The sequence below is a fragment of the Molothrus ater genome, chromosome 6, assembly GCF_012460135.2.
Source record: "Molothrus ater isolate BHLD 08-10-18 breed brown headed cowbird chromosome 6, BPBGC_Mater_1.1, whole genome shotgun sequence".
Lineage (NCBI taxonomy): Eukaryota > Metazoa > Chordata > Aves > Passeriformes > Icteridae > Molothrus > Molothrus ater.
In genome coordinates this window covers 25,118,111-25,134,542 of record NC_050483.2, presented here as the reverse complement: position 1 = coordinate 25,134,542, position 16,432 = coordinate 25,118,111, and the positions used below count along the sequence as shown (strand labels likewise).

General features: G+C 44.7%; 1 long non-coding RNA gene across 1 annotated transcript; it reads left to right on the top strand.

Moving 5' to 3' along the window:
- The first annotated feature begins 9,429 nt into the window (after positions 1-9,429).
- Positions 9,430-16,192, top strand: LOC118687387 (uncharacterized). The gene is made up of 3 exons (XR_004980318.1): positions 9,430-9,621; positions 9,826-9,944; positions 13,654-16,192. It is a non-coding gene; the product is annotated as an uncharacterized LOC118687387 (long non-coding RNA).
- Positions 16,193-16,432: the final 240 nt, after the last annotated feature.

Here is a 16,432-nt window from a genome sequence, read left to right as displayed (position 1 = left end):
GGCGGTGTCGCGGCTCGGCCGCCGCGGCGCTTTAAAGGCGGCCCGGGCCGCCCGCCCCGCCCCGCCCGCCCGGGTGATGCAACGAGGGCGGGAGGTTTCGCGGCGCCGCGCGTGGGGCAAAGCGGGGCGCGGGTTGCGTCAGGCGGGGTGCCCGGCCCGGGGTCCGCATGTCCGGCAGCGCCGGGTGCCGCATTCCCGCCCGGGGATGCCAGAGCGCGGAGGCCGCCGGAGCAGAGCGCGCCGTGCCCAAAGGGAGAAGCTGGGCTGCAATGAGCGGGCCGGCCCCTCTTAGCAGCCTGCCCCGCGCTATCGGCTTTGGCTTTACCCCAGAACCTGAGGTGCTGCGATGGAACACCAGGCAGTTGATGTTTAACAGGGTGGCGCGACAGCATCTGACGTCCACAGCGCCAAGGTGTAAGGAACGTAGGCGAAACAGAATAATAACATCCACACTAATGCGAGGACACGGTGCTGAATCCAGCTACTTGAGTGCATTTTCCCTAGTACTATATCCAGGCTGGAGTGTCAGCTTGTAATACATAAATAGCATTTGTTACGTGGAGGGGTGCAAGTGCTGTCTGTGTATGGGATGGACACCCAGCTGTCAACCAGCTCTAGGCAGGTTGTGACAGCTAAAGAGGTGGACTTTTACATTACAAAGTAATTCCTTTTGGTGAGAGAGGAGGAGAAAGAATAAAAAACAAAATTGCCAAAGTGTTTCTCATTATTGTTCTTGTCCTTTGCACTCAGTCAATCTAAACAGTCTGTTTACAGTCTTTTATTTAGCTTCCTGTTGGTCCCCATCCAACTGGCACCCACCTTTCCATTCCGCTTCACAGGGTGTTGCAGCTACAACACCCACAGTGTGTGGTGGGTGCTCCCTGTACTGTGGTGTGTTCACCACGGGTGACAAGAGTCTGCATGGCTCTCACATCTGCCCTGCTTCTCTGTGCCTCACACAGCATGTCCTTTTCTCCTGCCCTGCACAACTGACTCTCTGACTTGTCACTGTGATGACCCTTCCCAAGGTCAGCCTTGTTACGGAGCCCAAAGCTCCTTCATTTTCCTCTCTACTTGCGCTTTTCCCAATCACCTTCTCTGTCTTACTCAGGCTCAAAGGTATGGGGTTGGCATGGCATGCTCCTAGCCCTTCACACCACACACCCATGCTGGCACAGGCTGCAGCCTCTGAATCCTTTTCTGCTGGTCCCTTTCCATAGGCAGAAGGTGAATCTGTCACCTGTCTGTACAGCTGCTCTATTCAGAGTCCTTAGACCAGAAAATGCTCCAGAAACTGTTCTGGTCAGCTGTCTGCATCAAAGCTTCACTTGGCAAAACAAGAAACTGATGTCTAGTCTTATGTTTTTTCAGTCTTGTGGTTCCTGTCCCCTAACATACAAAACTCCTGCCTTAGCAGGAGTTTGTCAATGCTAAAATGATGTGGCCTTTCAATAAAATGAAAACTGTGTCCTCTGGGAATTAAACCAGTCTTCTGAGTCCAATTGTATATCTAGGGCAAATGTATATTTTTCATATTCAGCTCTTTACCTTTTGTTTCCTGCTAAAATTAAGGAAATTCAAGCAAACCCCCAATATATAGTTAATAAAAGCATTAAAACACTTGTCTGTAGGTGCATCCTCATTATTAAGAGCACAAAAAGAGACAAATCAGTCTAAAAGATAAGATGAAGGTGGTCTTGCTAGGTCCTGGTATTAGTAACACCAGTTGAAAAAAAAAAATCTGACCTCTGTCTTCAGCTTTCCCCAGAAGGTGAATTTCATCCATTTTCTTGGTTTGTTCAGTATGGAGGAGACTTAGAGACCTTATTGTGGTCTTCAACATCCTCGTGAGGGGAAGCAAAGGGACAAGTGTTGATCTCTTCACTCTCGTGACCAGGGACAGGACTTGAGGAAAAATCATGAAGCTGAGTCAGGGGAGATTTAGGTTTGATATCAGGAAAACGTTTTCCACCCAAAAGTGGCTGAGCACTGAAACAGGCTTCCCAAGGAAGTGGTCACAGCACCAGGCCTGTCTGGTTTCAAGAAGTGTTTGAATAACACTCTCAGGCACAGGGTGTGATTCTTGGGGTCAGGGCCAGGAGTTGGACTCGATGATCCTGATGGGTCCCTTCCAACTCAGCAACTTCTGTGATTCTGTGATCTGAGAAATGCACTGTGACTGAGAAATGCATGTGTGACAAACAAAGCTCTAGGTATCTTATCTGCTGGTACTAAGCTAAGGAAAATTGGACCAAGAAATTCAAAATTATATCACTGGGAAGTGACTGTGTGCTTGCTGGCAAGGGAGAAAAACTTGCTTCTTTCCTTTGCAGAGCTGTCTCATTTGTGTGTCTGCCTTTGCTTAAAGGCTCTGGTGCACGGCTAAGCCAGATTTGCAGTGGAGAGCCAATGTGTACAGCAAAAGCCTCGGGGATCAGCTTCACATCCCACACCAGTTAAACACTACAGGTCTCTGCTCCCTGCAGTGCTGTACAACCTGATCAATGAGGTTAGAAACTCCTTTTGAAGTCTCTGATTTTCTTGTGTAAATTGGGATATTGCTCCATCATTAGGACCACAGGAGATGGAAAAAAGCCATAGCATTTCAACAATTTAGTAGTGCCTAAGGGAAAAAGAAATGGAATATAATGGTCATACTCTGTTAATATAATGATAATTTTAAAAAACTCCTTAACAGCAGTAAGAATGTTTTCTTTGCCCTGGAACCTTTGGGAAAGAGAAAAAGGCAATCATAGCTTTATTTGTTACTCCTGAAACAAGTTTTTCCATGTTTCAGGAAAAGGAGGAGCTAGTTTCTCTTTAGCAGTATGTGCTGTGCTTCCCCAGAGCAGGCATTCCCATGTTAGTGTGGGGTGACCAGCAGTGCCAGGGCTGCCTGTTTTTCAGGATACTGGTGAATCACCTTAGAGCCAGAGGAGCCAACAACAGGGCTGGCATGACACATAGCAGTGGCTTGTGTGTCAGGCTCTTATTTACTTCAATAAACTGAGAGCACACACTGGGTCTTACCAAAAGTTGGTATGTTCAGAAAATATCAGCTGGGGATAGGAGGATTGCCAGATCATTTCCAGACACCACAAATCTTCCAAAACCTTGGCACTGCTTTCCTCTCTACAATGAGCAGACAGGAGAATATAAAAACTAATTGTCCTCTTTTCCTGAAGGCTTCAGTAAAAATTAAAACTACTGGAATTGGAGATTAAGTTCAAACAATGCCACAGACTTTTTATAAAGAAATGTAAATCAGTGCTATTCACCTGACATTCACAAAGCCACATCCATGTGCATCACCAGGGGTCTTACTTCTGTTTGAGGAATCCAATTCTTATGGCATTCACAAATCCCCTCCAGATGTGAACACTTACCATAGAAACATGCAGTCAGCCTTGTTTCCAACATGGAAATGCAGAAGCCACATCGTCAAAGCTTCCGTATTAAAACCTGGGGATCAGGAAAGACATATAGAGCAGTAGGAAATAGGTGTATTTGAATTTGTTTGCTGCATCCAAAGGGAACACACTTCCATTGTTAAAGGCATTAACTCGTGGGGTTAAATACAGTCTTGAGCACAGAGAACTAGAAATGCCAAAGGACACACCAGTATGTCGAAGAGAACAACTGAAAAATCCAGAGGAAGAAGTACCCTGAGGACTTCAGACTGAAAACCAAGTCTAGGACAAGGTGGTAGTTTGGGTGATTCTTCTGCAGGACAGAACTTGAACTGATGCTGACCTACTCCACATTTAGTCTGTTTACCCCATGATTGCTACAGCTCTGACTGTTGTCAGCTGTCTTGGGAGATTTTGCAGTGTTCCCAGTGCACAGATGAGAGTGACAAACTTGATGGAGACATTACAAACTTGATTTGTATTTGAATTCGTTATATGACAGGAAAAAAATAAATCAATATATCTGATAAGTGTTTCAACATGCCATCAATACCCTACCAGTGTCTTGGTAGTTAGCTGAGGGGGTCCTTTAAGAAAATCCAGCACTGCCATTTTGGCTTTTGAGTTGTACACCAGAATGATCTGCTGCACAATGGGTTTTGCTGAGTTCCTCCACCCTGTTCTCACTTCAAGCTGGTGAGCAGTTTTGACTCCCCTGAGAGGAGCTGGCCTTGATTGCTCTAGTCATCCTGTCCCTCTCTCATATTCCATGTTGCTGACAAAGTTCCTCACAGCACTAGTACATTTAAAAAATTCACTATAAAGAATGAGAACTACAAATTCAGATTTGTTTTTTTGCTGGGTAAAGAGTAGGAAAGAAGCTCAAACACTTCCTAGTAGCTTAGCTTGAGGGATGAACAAATTGGACACTGAAATTAAAATCAGAGTACAGACTTGTGGAAACTCCTTTTTCTTGAGCCCACAGCATCCCAAACCTAGGAGCTCATGTGAGTGCCATGCTGTGAGCCATGAACTCAATTGGCTCATCTTTTGGTACAGTATAACCCCCTGCTCTTTGCTCCCCATGGCCTCACTCTGCTGCCCAAACACCAGAGGGGCATTCTGAGGAGTCATGTGGATGTCCACATTGGCAGCTTTAAGGCAAGACAGGGATGGAGGAGGCATGGGCTCACAAGGCCAGGGTTGGGAACCTCAGCCCAGGCTGTAAAACTCAGCATCTTGTCTGGGCTGATGTAATTTCATTAAGTTTCACTGCAGGAAGTGATTTAGTTTCAGTTCCAGTATAAAAAGAAAAAAGATGAGCTTACAGCTAAAATTTTAAACAGGTCTGAGCAAAAACCTGAAGGAACTGGTTGATATAAGCAGGTAGACTGAAGAATCCAAAGACAGAAATATGGTAAAACAACAGAAATTTTAATTCAAAGGTAGAAAGCAAATCTATGATTTGCATCCTAAGTAGAGAAGGATAACTGTTTATGGAAGTTACCAGCTGATTTCAATAGCAGTTCAAGAAATAATAGGGAATAAATTCAGGATGGACAAGGAATAATGCAACAGAGAAACTTCTGTTTTGGCACTTAGCTATGTAATGAAGTAAGAACTGCAGAAGTTTGGGCCAGTTTGCACATTTGCAAAGAGTTTAAAATCCAATAAGAAGCTCTCTAGTCAAATAAAAAGAGGATTAAGATAAAAGTAGATTACTGGCAGGGATATGACTTTAGTCAACCCCAAAGATACCTTAGATGCAATCCAATAAAAGTCAGGATGGTGATTGCTGTGAGTCCTTAAAAAAATTACCACATCTGAAGGAAAAGCACTGTTCTTAGAACTCCTGGTGCTTGTGTCAAGGGAGGTGAAAAAAGAGACACGACCCAAAAGTTTATTAGCAAAGAATGTAAATATATTAATGGGGCAGGTACCACAAGTGGAAAATAGCAAGTGGTTCCTGTATTTGAGACATGAAAACAAATCACAGTTGAGCAAACTAAAGCCCTGTTATTGAAACTGAATTCACACAAAGGGATATGAGCATTAACTGGACACGAGTGGCTTAGCTTGAAGATTAAGAATATCCTAACCTGCAGAGCAGCAAGTTTTAAAATCTGCAATCCCCACTCCTCTATATGAAGGACCAATAACAGAAAAATAAGTTCTTTATGTAGATTTAACTGCAACAGAGATTATGTGATGTCATTACCTCTATTACCTGCTGCCTTTCCATCCAGTGCTCTTGTTTGATGAGCAGAAAGTTTTCATTTCAGGAGTATCACAGGAAGCAGCTGAAGTATAGCCAAGCACCAGAATTTCCCCAGATTTGTAGTGTCAGAGAGGCTTCATCAGTTTGCAGTGATGAGGTTTTGTCCTGACACACTTGCAGCTGTTCTTATCTAGATTGTCACAGTGTTTTCATAACAAGAATTGCTTCTCTTCTGCTATGGATTCATTTTCTACAACACAGCTAGCTAGAATATGACCACAAAGCCCTAAACAGGCACAAACTGAGAGTTCTGAAATATCTGACTGATATATTAATGACAAAACAAATGCTGCAGAATAAATGCACACCCTGAAACATTACCTCATCCCTTGACTGCTGAGAAACCCCAGCATTACAGATAAAGCAGTATTACAGTATCATCTGGAATTTTGAAGGGTAGAAGGAAGTTGAAATTCATGTTCTACTTAGCAGCAGAGAAGTGAGCTGTAAAGTCAGCCACGAAGCTGTAAGAAAGAGCCACAAGTAGCAAGCCTGCTTTTCAAAGAGAGGAAGCAGCAAGCTGCCAAGTGTAATAAAGGCACAAGAGATTTCTCCTTGGGAAGAAAGCCCATAAAACACACGGCTGAAGAGATGAGAGAGAGAGTAAGAGCTAAGTCTGCAACAAGACTAAACAGCACAAAGAGGAACAAAGTCCTCCCTCTACCAGGCATCTGGTAACACTGCCATGCCCCACTGTAAGGAGAGAGCCAGCCTCCCAGCAGCCCTGCCCCTCTTTGTAGTGGCCAGAGGGATGGATTTGCCCCTGGAATACTCACTAATAGTCTTCATCTGAGAGAGGAAAAAAACCCACCTGCTACCCACTCAGACAAGTCCTTATCAAGGCAAAAAGGAGAGTAGGAACAGTGCTTTTGACTCTTGATTGCTCCAGGGCAGGAAGATGTGTGTGTTGACTTTACAATCAAAGCAATAACCCAGCCACTCAATGTGTGGGACTTATGAATCAGTGTGGAGAAACAGTGATAAGTAGCTATCTCAGTAAGAATTTCCTCCTTCACTGCATCCCTTCTCCTTTACAGTTTTTAATGTGTCCATATGACTTACTTACTTTGTATTTCACTCTTTTGAACATTTGCAAGCAAATGACCTACCTAATGTGATGCTTAATGCAGAGGAAGACAGATGCTTTTGCTGTTGTATCAGTAAGTGGGATTTGTTTATTTCTAGAATGACTAAAAGTCTCATTGCTGTGACCAAAAATCCCAAATAGTCCTGAGATTGTAGCTCATAGCAAGCAGATTATTGTTAGTGACAAGTACTGAAAGATTTTGCTTTAAATGTGGCCTTGCTGGGCAGAATTTTATGTTGTGATGTAAAGACTACATTTCTGTCTGAAGGAAATTTGCAGTCCTGCTGAAAATATTTGTCTTTCTTTTTTGTATCTCTGGCACATACGTTGAAAACTGTTTGTGGCTTGAAAACCAGGTGTAGATGTGTTGTATGTGATCTAGCATGTTTGATTTTGTGGCATTAACAGGACAGATTCTGTCTCAACAGTGGCTCCATTCCTTTTGTGTGTAAGTCATGTTCACTTAGGTTTTGGGCACTTAGTTCTCAGCTGTCTCAAAATAAATCCCTGCTTTCTTTGCACTTTAATTTGGTAACCTAGGTCTGCAGTTTCCTTTTCTGAATCTTCCTGTGATTAGCCCAGCAGATCCAAAGACCTGTCCTTCCTAATTACAGGGGCTCTTCCCTAAGATGAGGAGCAGAACATGCTAATGATCACCACCTTCCTTAAAGCCCAACGCTATTTATTTAGAACAAAATGCTATGGAAAAAAGCTATTTAATAAGCCAAGACATGACTCACACACCTGCTAAGTGTTGCCTGTCTTCCTTGTGGTGCCCTGGCAAATATGATAAGCAAGATCTGCCAGCTCTTTAATTCAGAGAGAGCATCTGTGTATCAGCTCATGCTGTCTCTGCTCCAGAAGACAAAAATGAGTGCCAGGATAACAGGCATGAGAACTTGTGTGAAGACATGCAGGTTCCACAGAAACACTTCTCATTCAGCCTGGAGCACAAATGCATAAGTAACATGTGCTGCCCGGCAGTCAGTCCACACCATCCTTCCCATCTTGTGGGCCAGCAGTCAGTGCTGGAGCATCTCTGCAAAGCTGGGTGTACTCCTGCCTGTACCAGTCATGCTGCTTTCTGAAGTCAAGTGCCTGCCACCTTCTTGCATGTGGGAACAGCAAAAACTTGCATGGCTGGACAGCTGAGAATAGTCAAAGGTAATCAGTGGCTGTTGGATTTTCTGTATGGCAAGGATGGGCATTGTCCTCCTATGCTCAACCACATGCAAGATCAAACCAAGAAAAGCATCTGCCTGGACAGAGCTGTCCTGCATGTTGGTTGTGGTCCCTCCTGGGTTGTCCTGGTGCATTCCATGCTTCATAATCTTTGTGGCAGTTTGCTGTAGAAGCATTTGAAAGCTTGGTGTTATCATTTCCATCATGGGGATATCATGACCCTCAAATACTTTAAAACTGTTGCTGAACCCCTTTCAGTTGAGTTTTTAGCAGATATGATGCTTCCAAGCATACTAGAATGAGAGGTCAGAAAGTGCAGCTGTAGCCCATGTGGAAACAGAATTTTTCTAGTGAAATAACTAGAATCATGTCTTGAAGAGAAGGCATGATTTTTGTGGTCTTGTTACCAGACAGGCAGTGGCTCTGGTCACAGGCTCTTTGAAATCTGCTTTGGCTTTACAAAAACCCCAGCAATATGTGTGTCTTACTGTGCTCTTTTTGGAGAGGGAAGGTTTCCTTTCTGCCCCGTATGGAACACTGGGGCCACGTAGCAGAGGGTTGTGCTGTCCTGCACTGAGATAGAAACAGAGGGCTTCTGAGAACATGTCAAGTCATAGGCTGTGGTGGTAGCAGAAGGTAGGTAGGAAGAGCACCAGTATCCAGGCTTCAGGCACTTGACTGCCCGGCCAAGACTGCTGTTGTAGTGGCTGCAAAGAGAGAAGATGATCAACAGGGTGAGTCAGGCATTAGTATAAATTGAATTCCCTGTGGCTGCACTGTGTGTAAGGGGGTGTGTTTGGGGGAAGCTGACTCCAGGCACGTATAAGACTGGGCTGATTCACCTGTGCTGCCTGTGACGCACGGCACTGTCAGTGCAGAGCCCTGGCCTGCGCGGCTCTGGCAGCCGGGCTTGCAGTGACCGCTGGTGTTTCTGCCCCAGCTTTGTGTCACCTAGACATGCCTCTGCCTGCAGGCACTGCCTTCACCTCCCTCCTCCAGGCAGAAACCAGCAGTCCCTACCCAGAAGCTGTGTCTTTGCTTTTGTTCTCTGGGCATAAGTCTTGGGTGCACTTTGTGTGCAATGATAGCTCTGTTCCTGTGCTGTGTCAGAATGCCTGAGCAAGCAAGGCTCCTGCAGCCTTGAGCAGCCTCTCCATGAACTAATAATAATTTCCCTGCTTCCAGTGCATGTGTGAGAAGGTTTCTGTCAGCTTTTTGATGGAATGCGTGACAAGGAAGGGTAACTCAACAGCTTTTCTGGGTGCAGAGATGTTTCTGCTGCACCTTCTCGCCGTGTAAGCAGTGTGTGGGAAGTGTTGACAGTGCAGTTCTGTGGGCCGTGCTCCTAATTGGGAGGCAACAGGAAAGTGACTCATGAGACATTGCATCCTCCTCTGTGCAGGCAACACGGTGACTTGAAGAGCAGGCACTGGACCACACAGAAGCTGTGGGACTGACAGCAAAATGATAGAGGCTGACAGTGACCAAGCTCTTGGCTGGTTAAGGTCCCGACTGAAGTCATCTGAGCTCCTCTTAGGAGTTCCTCAGCTATCATTGACCTGTGGGCACCAGCAAACAGAGTTCTGCTCCGTCCAGAGCTGTCATACTGTGCCAGGCTTTTAATAGCCATGGCCGAAAACATCATCCAGTGTTGACAGAACGAGGTATTTACTGTTAACCTGTCTGCTTGTGTAACTTCTCTGTGCATGTAACTGCAGTGTCAGCCTGAACTCTCTGCTGCACTCACCATGTCCTGATGTTGCTGCTCTTTTGGCTAGCCCTGACCTATCAATGTTCCCTGTGAGATTGCTTTTCTCTGTCTGGTCTGATTCTGATATCGATCCTGTTCTGGCATTAACCTTTTCCAGCTCTGCCATGACACGTCTCCATTGCAGATTTTAATTCTTCTCATGTTCCTAACCTTGTCTTAGCTGAAACCCTGCTACATGCTGAGTTTTTTGGAACGGATGTGACAGCCTAAGTTCAGGTGAGCCATGCTGAATTCAGTAACTTCATCTCTTTATGTCAAGGCCAGAGATTTTCTTGTCATTCTTCCCATTCTAATGCCATCTCTCAGCATCTCTCCAGTAGTTTGAGGTGCTGTGGTATCTTTCCAATGCCAAATACCCTGCCTAGTTATATCTGTCTGTATGTGGAAGTAGTAACAATGTCACCAAAGCAGAATGTAAGTACAGTTTATCTGCCTTGCCTGAAGTAAAGGATAGTGTAGGGTGCAGTAGTACACACATCTGGCTCTTAAAAAAAATGGGACTTTTTTGAGAGATGGAAAAGAGGGAGAAGGGAGATTGATTTGGCTTATGTGCTTTTTCAGATGTAATCTACTTAAATTAATCCAATTTGAATTCTACCTGCACCCTGTAACGACATTTGTAGCACTCATTCCTCCAAAGCCAAGTGTAACAACACAGAGTTAAAGGTGATGTAGTTTGGTTGAATCTGGATCCAGAGTTTAGCAGGGCACTGTCCCTGTTTAATGGCCAGTGTGAAATCTGGCAGTGAGCAGTACAGTGCTGACCATGGGAAATCTGCTCCTGAGACAGACTAAACCTGCAGACACTCTGGTGGCATGGGCACTGGATGCTGATGACTGGTGTGTCAGTGGAATATCAAAATCATAGCTTGAGTGGTTGGTATGTTACGTAATGATTGGACTGGAATGTTGTACACAAGCAGAGGCACCGTCACCACCTGTTTACTAACTCTGATGTTACACATAGCCTGGGGTTACATCAGGCTAAAGAGCCTGAAAGAGACAGATTCTCATGAGGTGGGAACACTAACTGGTGCCAGGACAGCAGCTGACAATGTCAGCTTTTTTTGAGAGGTATTTCCCTCCCCTCATTTCAAGGAAAAGCCTCTAAATGTTCCCTCGATGGTATCCTCAGTATAAGATTTCAGGACTCTCAGCTAACACATATATTCCAAATCCTCAGAGATGTGTGAATCCCACCATGGTACAGATTGCACTGTTGAGGAAAGACTCTGTGTTTCTATCTGTGTGTTTTGGATAGAAACAGTTCCTTGAGTACATCTTCCCAGTAAAAGAATAAATAAGGTCTTACCCCAGAGCCTCCAGACCATTATAATAAAGTGGCTGTACAGCTGCTTGTATTCCAGTTTCTGATGAATGTGGCATTGCTATCAGCAGTGCTGGGACATGTACAGCCTATTCTTAATTTTACACATATAAGTCATATTGTGGAACACTGAGTGGTTTCCAATATATTTTAATCTGTTCTAGTTGTGTTCCCATTTTAGGAAATCTGTGCCAGCTAAGATAGGAAGGCTGTTGCCGTATAGATTTTAAGAGGTAAATAATTCTTCAGAATAATAGTTTTCTCTTTTTAAAATTGCCCTCTAATCTCAACCTCTTGAGAGCACTTGGGTACAATCTGCCAAGACCCCTGCCTAGCAGCAGGTAGCTCGCAGCATCAGCTGGAGCATCTGGGCACTGTCTGGAGGAGAGAAGCTTCATGCAGATGTGGATGCAGGGTGAAAGGACAGCAGTGTTCTCCTCTCTAAGATCTTGGCTGGCAGATGCTTATTCCTATAGTCTGTCACTGCAAGCTAATGGCAAATCCTTTAGCTTTATTCCCTGTCACACTGCCTCAAACTGTGGAATGGGAAGTGACAATGCTGCCCTCTCATAGACTGACTATGTGCATGTATAATGTTATGATTAGACCCCGCTGTGTTTTAAAGCTTAGACAAGAAAACAAGGATCAGAGGTTCCTGATTGAAGATTGATAAGAATGTATTTAAATCACTTGATGCTGATCTTCATAATGTGCTTAAGATCAAGCAGTTAGTGATTCCTTTGAGTCTGAGCCTATGCATAAGAGAAGTCTTCAGAGTCAGAGGTAGAAAGAATCCCTCTGAATCTGCCAGTGCCTTTTCTCTCTAACCCTGAAGATGGCTGTGGTATCACACTATTGCCCAAGGACTGTTTCATGCTGCATTCCAGCAGATGATGATTGACTCATCATCACCTATTCTTCTCCTATCCCCCACTCCATTACCCTATGTGCTGAAATGGGAGCATCTAACACGAAGTTTCCTCAAAGCAAGGCTGTGGATGGCTGTTCTCTTCTTGATCCCAATGGTGGGAAAGGCCCAGCTTTTCTTGTTGCTTCTCCAGAGCTGCTGGCTGAGCTGTGTGTATATGTTTTATCCTAAATGAACAGGACAAGCAAACTGCTCTTTAGCAGTTTAAGATGACATCTGATGGCACAGTAGCTTAGAGTGCACCTCCAAGCATCCCTCTTTTCCCTTAACTGCCCCATTAAACTGGCTTTACAATATTTTCCCTTCCCTGTATTGCAAAGCATCACAGTAGAGCCTTAGGATTTCTTAGCCCTTGGATTTCCATGAACGAGCATACAAAGGGAAGGGGAGCAGACAACTATTGTGTGTCAAGGGCTTGGCTGTAAAAGAGCAGTTGTGGGTGGATATGTGGATAGGCAGGTTAAATGCAGCAGCAGAAAGGATTTAGATTTCACTGTAAGTTGATGGAATGGCACCAAGCTGTGATGGTGTGGCTGAGGGGGGCTCCATTCATCTAACAAAGCCCATGTACTGCACTTTGCAGTCAGGCAATACTGCAGTACAGGCAATGGGAGACCAAATCTAAGCCAAGAACCATCTCTTATCTTCCTCCCTTCAAGCCAGGGTGACTTGGTGTATGTTAAACATAAATATAGCTTTGCCATGTGTCTTCTTTCAAACACCAGCAATCAGCAGGTGTAAGGTCTTCTAGTTCTGTCATAACATTGGCTTATGCACCAAAGAAAAGCCAAAGCAAGACTCCATAGCATCCTCTGTGGAGCCTTGAGCCTGAGGGGTAACCCCTCGGACAAATTTCAGCCACTTTCCTGTAACAGAGCTGGCCTATTTTCTTTGAGCTATTTTTTGCGGTTCTTTAGAAATATATGTGGTAGAGGAAGATAATGAGAACAATTAAAGAGGAATTTCAAGTTGCTGTGCTGGAGGTAATGGAAAGAAGGTGTCATGATATGATTGTGCAATAGCCTCACGTTTTAGGTATTGCTCATGGCAGAATGTGTTGTGAGAGGACTCAGTACCTGGGTAGAAGGGTCATTGTGGCATGTCACAGCATCCATGATATATCTAGCAAAGATTGCATCATAAGGCTGAGCATTACCATTAAAACACATCTGAAGAGCCTTCAAATGGGAGAAGTCCATGTGGGAAGGCCAGCTGGTTTTCACATGTGGCTTTTCCCAGAAGATATCAGATCAAAATAGTTACAAGTTGAATCCCCCAGTTTTTTTTGTGTGTTTGTTGGGAACACAGTGCACTAGATTTGAAAACAATTGATTTCATGCTTTGTGACCAGGCTAGTCAAAAAACAGCTACAAATGGGAAACTGAGAAACAAAGGCAGGGCAGGAAACAGAGCTGAGCTCTCAATATGACCCTTTAAATTGAAAAAGCTATAAAAGGCTGGCATAGATTTCATAAACAAGGGAGTTGGGGAACAACACAATTTGAAAGCATCATTGTCTTTTGTCAGATTTTTATTGACAAATCTTTTTCCTGGTATGTTGCCTCAGTATGAGAAATTAAAGCAACCGCCCAGATAGTGTTATTTGACAAATATTGTACCAATTGATCCTCTTAAGAAAACTCAGCGGGCAAATTCCTTTTCTCATGCAGGTTTTTTTCCTCTGATCTCTCATTCTCCCCATTTCCAAGTGCCCTAAGCAGGACCACTCAGAATCACAGAATATTCTGGTTTGGAAGAAACCCACGGGATCATCCAAGTTGAACTCCAGGCCCTGCACAGGACAGCCTCAAGAATCACATCATGTGCTTCTTAGCAAGCTCTAATGTGCATATGGAGAGGTGATGTGAAAGAAAGATGCTGATGACCATGACATCTGAAATTATTTTATGGCTTCAGTAGACCACAAGTATCATCAAAGTTTGTGCTGACCTTGCTCTATTTGGTGCTCTAGCCTGAGCATACCTCTTGCCTGAGCAGGTTCAGATGTTGCATCAGTGGGACACAGTAGCACACAGAACTCTTTTTACAACAGTTAATTGAGTCTAACTACCCTCTAGGCAGATGAGTGAGTACCAGCCCCACTTTACACCTAGGAAGAGGGGGAGGGGAAAGTGACTTGACCCAAGTTTGATTGGCAACCAGTGTGAGCAATGTCAAATACCCTGTTTGCCTGCACCCAAGTCCTGTGCATGCAGAAATGGTCGAGTTCCTTGGAGAGGAGGTAAATCTAGGCTAACATTCCGTGTTAGATATTATATTGCATGTTGGGTGCCAGGTAATGTGTTGAGAAATGCACGAGGGGAGTGGGCTCAGGGGCACAAGCTGCATTGCCAAGGAGAATAACAGGCTCCACTGGCCTGCTGAGCACTGGCAGGAGGACAGCCTGGGTAGTCTGATGGCAAAAGGGATGCTGGCCTCGTTTCAGCTGCTCAGTCTCGCTGCATCAGTGCCCTGGTTGGTATTTCCTTCTTTCTCCTCTCAAGAAAAGACAAGATAATTTGAAGCAAAAAGCCAAGACTTTGCCCTCTGGAGGGATTCCAGGGCTGCAGATGGACCGGGCTGTTCGCAGGGCTGCTGGAAAGCAATTACATTTGCAGTTCAGGGGAAGGGAAGAGGAGGAGGGAGAGTCACTGAACTGACAGCAGGGATAAGAAGGTAGCTCATTAGCACATCATCTTTTCTGCACCCTTCTGTGTGGGAGCAGATCTCCATATGATGACATTCAGAGTCTGGCAGGAATGTCATCCTGGAACTAGTAGAAATTTTTCTGCAAGAAAGTGTGAGCAAGTAGGTTTAAAGAGATCAAAAGTGAGTTCCTCTGTGGTCCAAAGAGCATAAAGGTTCATCTTTCAAGGTTGTTCTCAAACTTCACCACCAGCTGCTGATCTGGAATATGAAGACAAAGTGTGGAAGTAATGAGGTATTCATTAAAACAAAAAATACAAAAAACCCACAAACAAACCAACACCCTCCCCATCTAAAACAAAGACCCCAAAACTCAGAAAAACCCCAAACCAACCAATCAAAACATCCTCTATGGTGGATGAGTTATTAACTGAACATTAGAATTAGAGAGCTATTCATACACTGAGCAGGTACTTGAGCTTGGAGAATTCCAGCAGAAGCCATGCAAAAAACCTTCTCTTTATGGCATTCAAAACAATTTGGAGAGCAAGTCCTGTGTCAGTGACAGTGGCTGTTGGAAACCCCACAGCACAGTAATAAAGATATAATACACTAATTATGACCTAAAGGGTGAATTCCTTATGGACTTATTCAAAAGACTCATGTGACTGCTTAACAACACTCCCATCCCCTGAGCAGCAGTCTGCATGGTCCCACAGGAAAAGATCAGAAAAAGCACACCTGTTCCCTAAAGGAAAGTTGAGAATGGGAAATGTGTGTGTCTCACATCAGGCAAGCAAGAAGTCTGTGCACCGAGTCCTCAGTGGCAGAGCTGCTCTCCTTTTTTGAAGATTTCTGTTTGCATGTGAATCTGTTGGTGTAGGGATCTTGAGTCCTTCTGTTGGGACACGGATGAAGGGGCGAAGAATGAGCTCATGCCGAAAGCTTTTGAAGCCAGTGAAGCACCAGGTAAACACCAACCCTTCTTATTTTCTCCGAATTCTTCTGTCTCCTCAGTATAAAGCTCGTCCAGCTGAGAGTGGAGGAGCAGGGGTGCGCGCAGGACCCACAGCGCCATGCTGTGGTAACGCCTCTCTCGGGACAGGCAGTCGGCTCCAGCAGCGCGGGTTTGCAGCCAAAGGGAATCCCTTCGGTAGTGCCTCTTCAGGGTTCTCTTCCTGTCAGCGCAGCTGCTCTGCCATTTGCCTGGGCACATCCCACACGGTGCTGAGTGACAGCAAGGCGGAGGGCAGGCCTGCAGAGAGGTGTTTGTCCGTAATGGTAACTCTTGCCTCCACGGACAGAGGATCTGCAAGCACTGTACAAACCTGCTGTAATGTACAGTGGATAAACAATGCCTGATGGAGAACATGGTGGACAGAGAACCCGGGGATTCTGCAGAGGGCAGCTGCAGAGACTGTACAGTAGGAGCTGGGAGAGAAGAGAGGGAATGGATCCCTAACTCTGAATCCCTCTCATCCTGATTTACACAGATGTAACTGTTGGAGTCAGTGCAATTATATTAGTAGGAAAGCTGGCTGAGAAATAAAAAAATTATCTCCATGTCACTTCACCAGTTGTTCTTTGTACTACTAGCAAAGCTTTCTTCACACTCCAGAACACACTCCATCCAGCTTACAGGAAATTACATGCTGCAACTGTTTAGCAATGCTTTTTATATAAAAATAAAGCAGAGAACAAAAGGAGAACACAAGATGTGTGCATAACATACTGCGCAGGTTAATGCAAAGGCATTTTGAACCTGATAATCATTCAGCTCTGCAGCAAAATTACAGCTGAGGC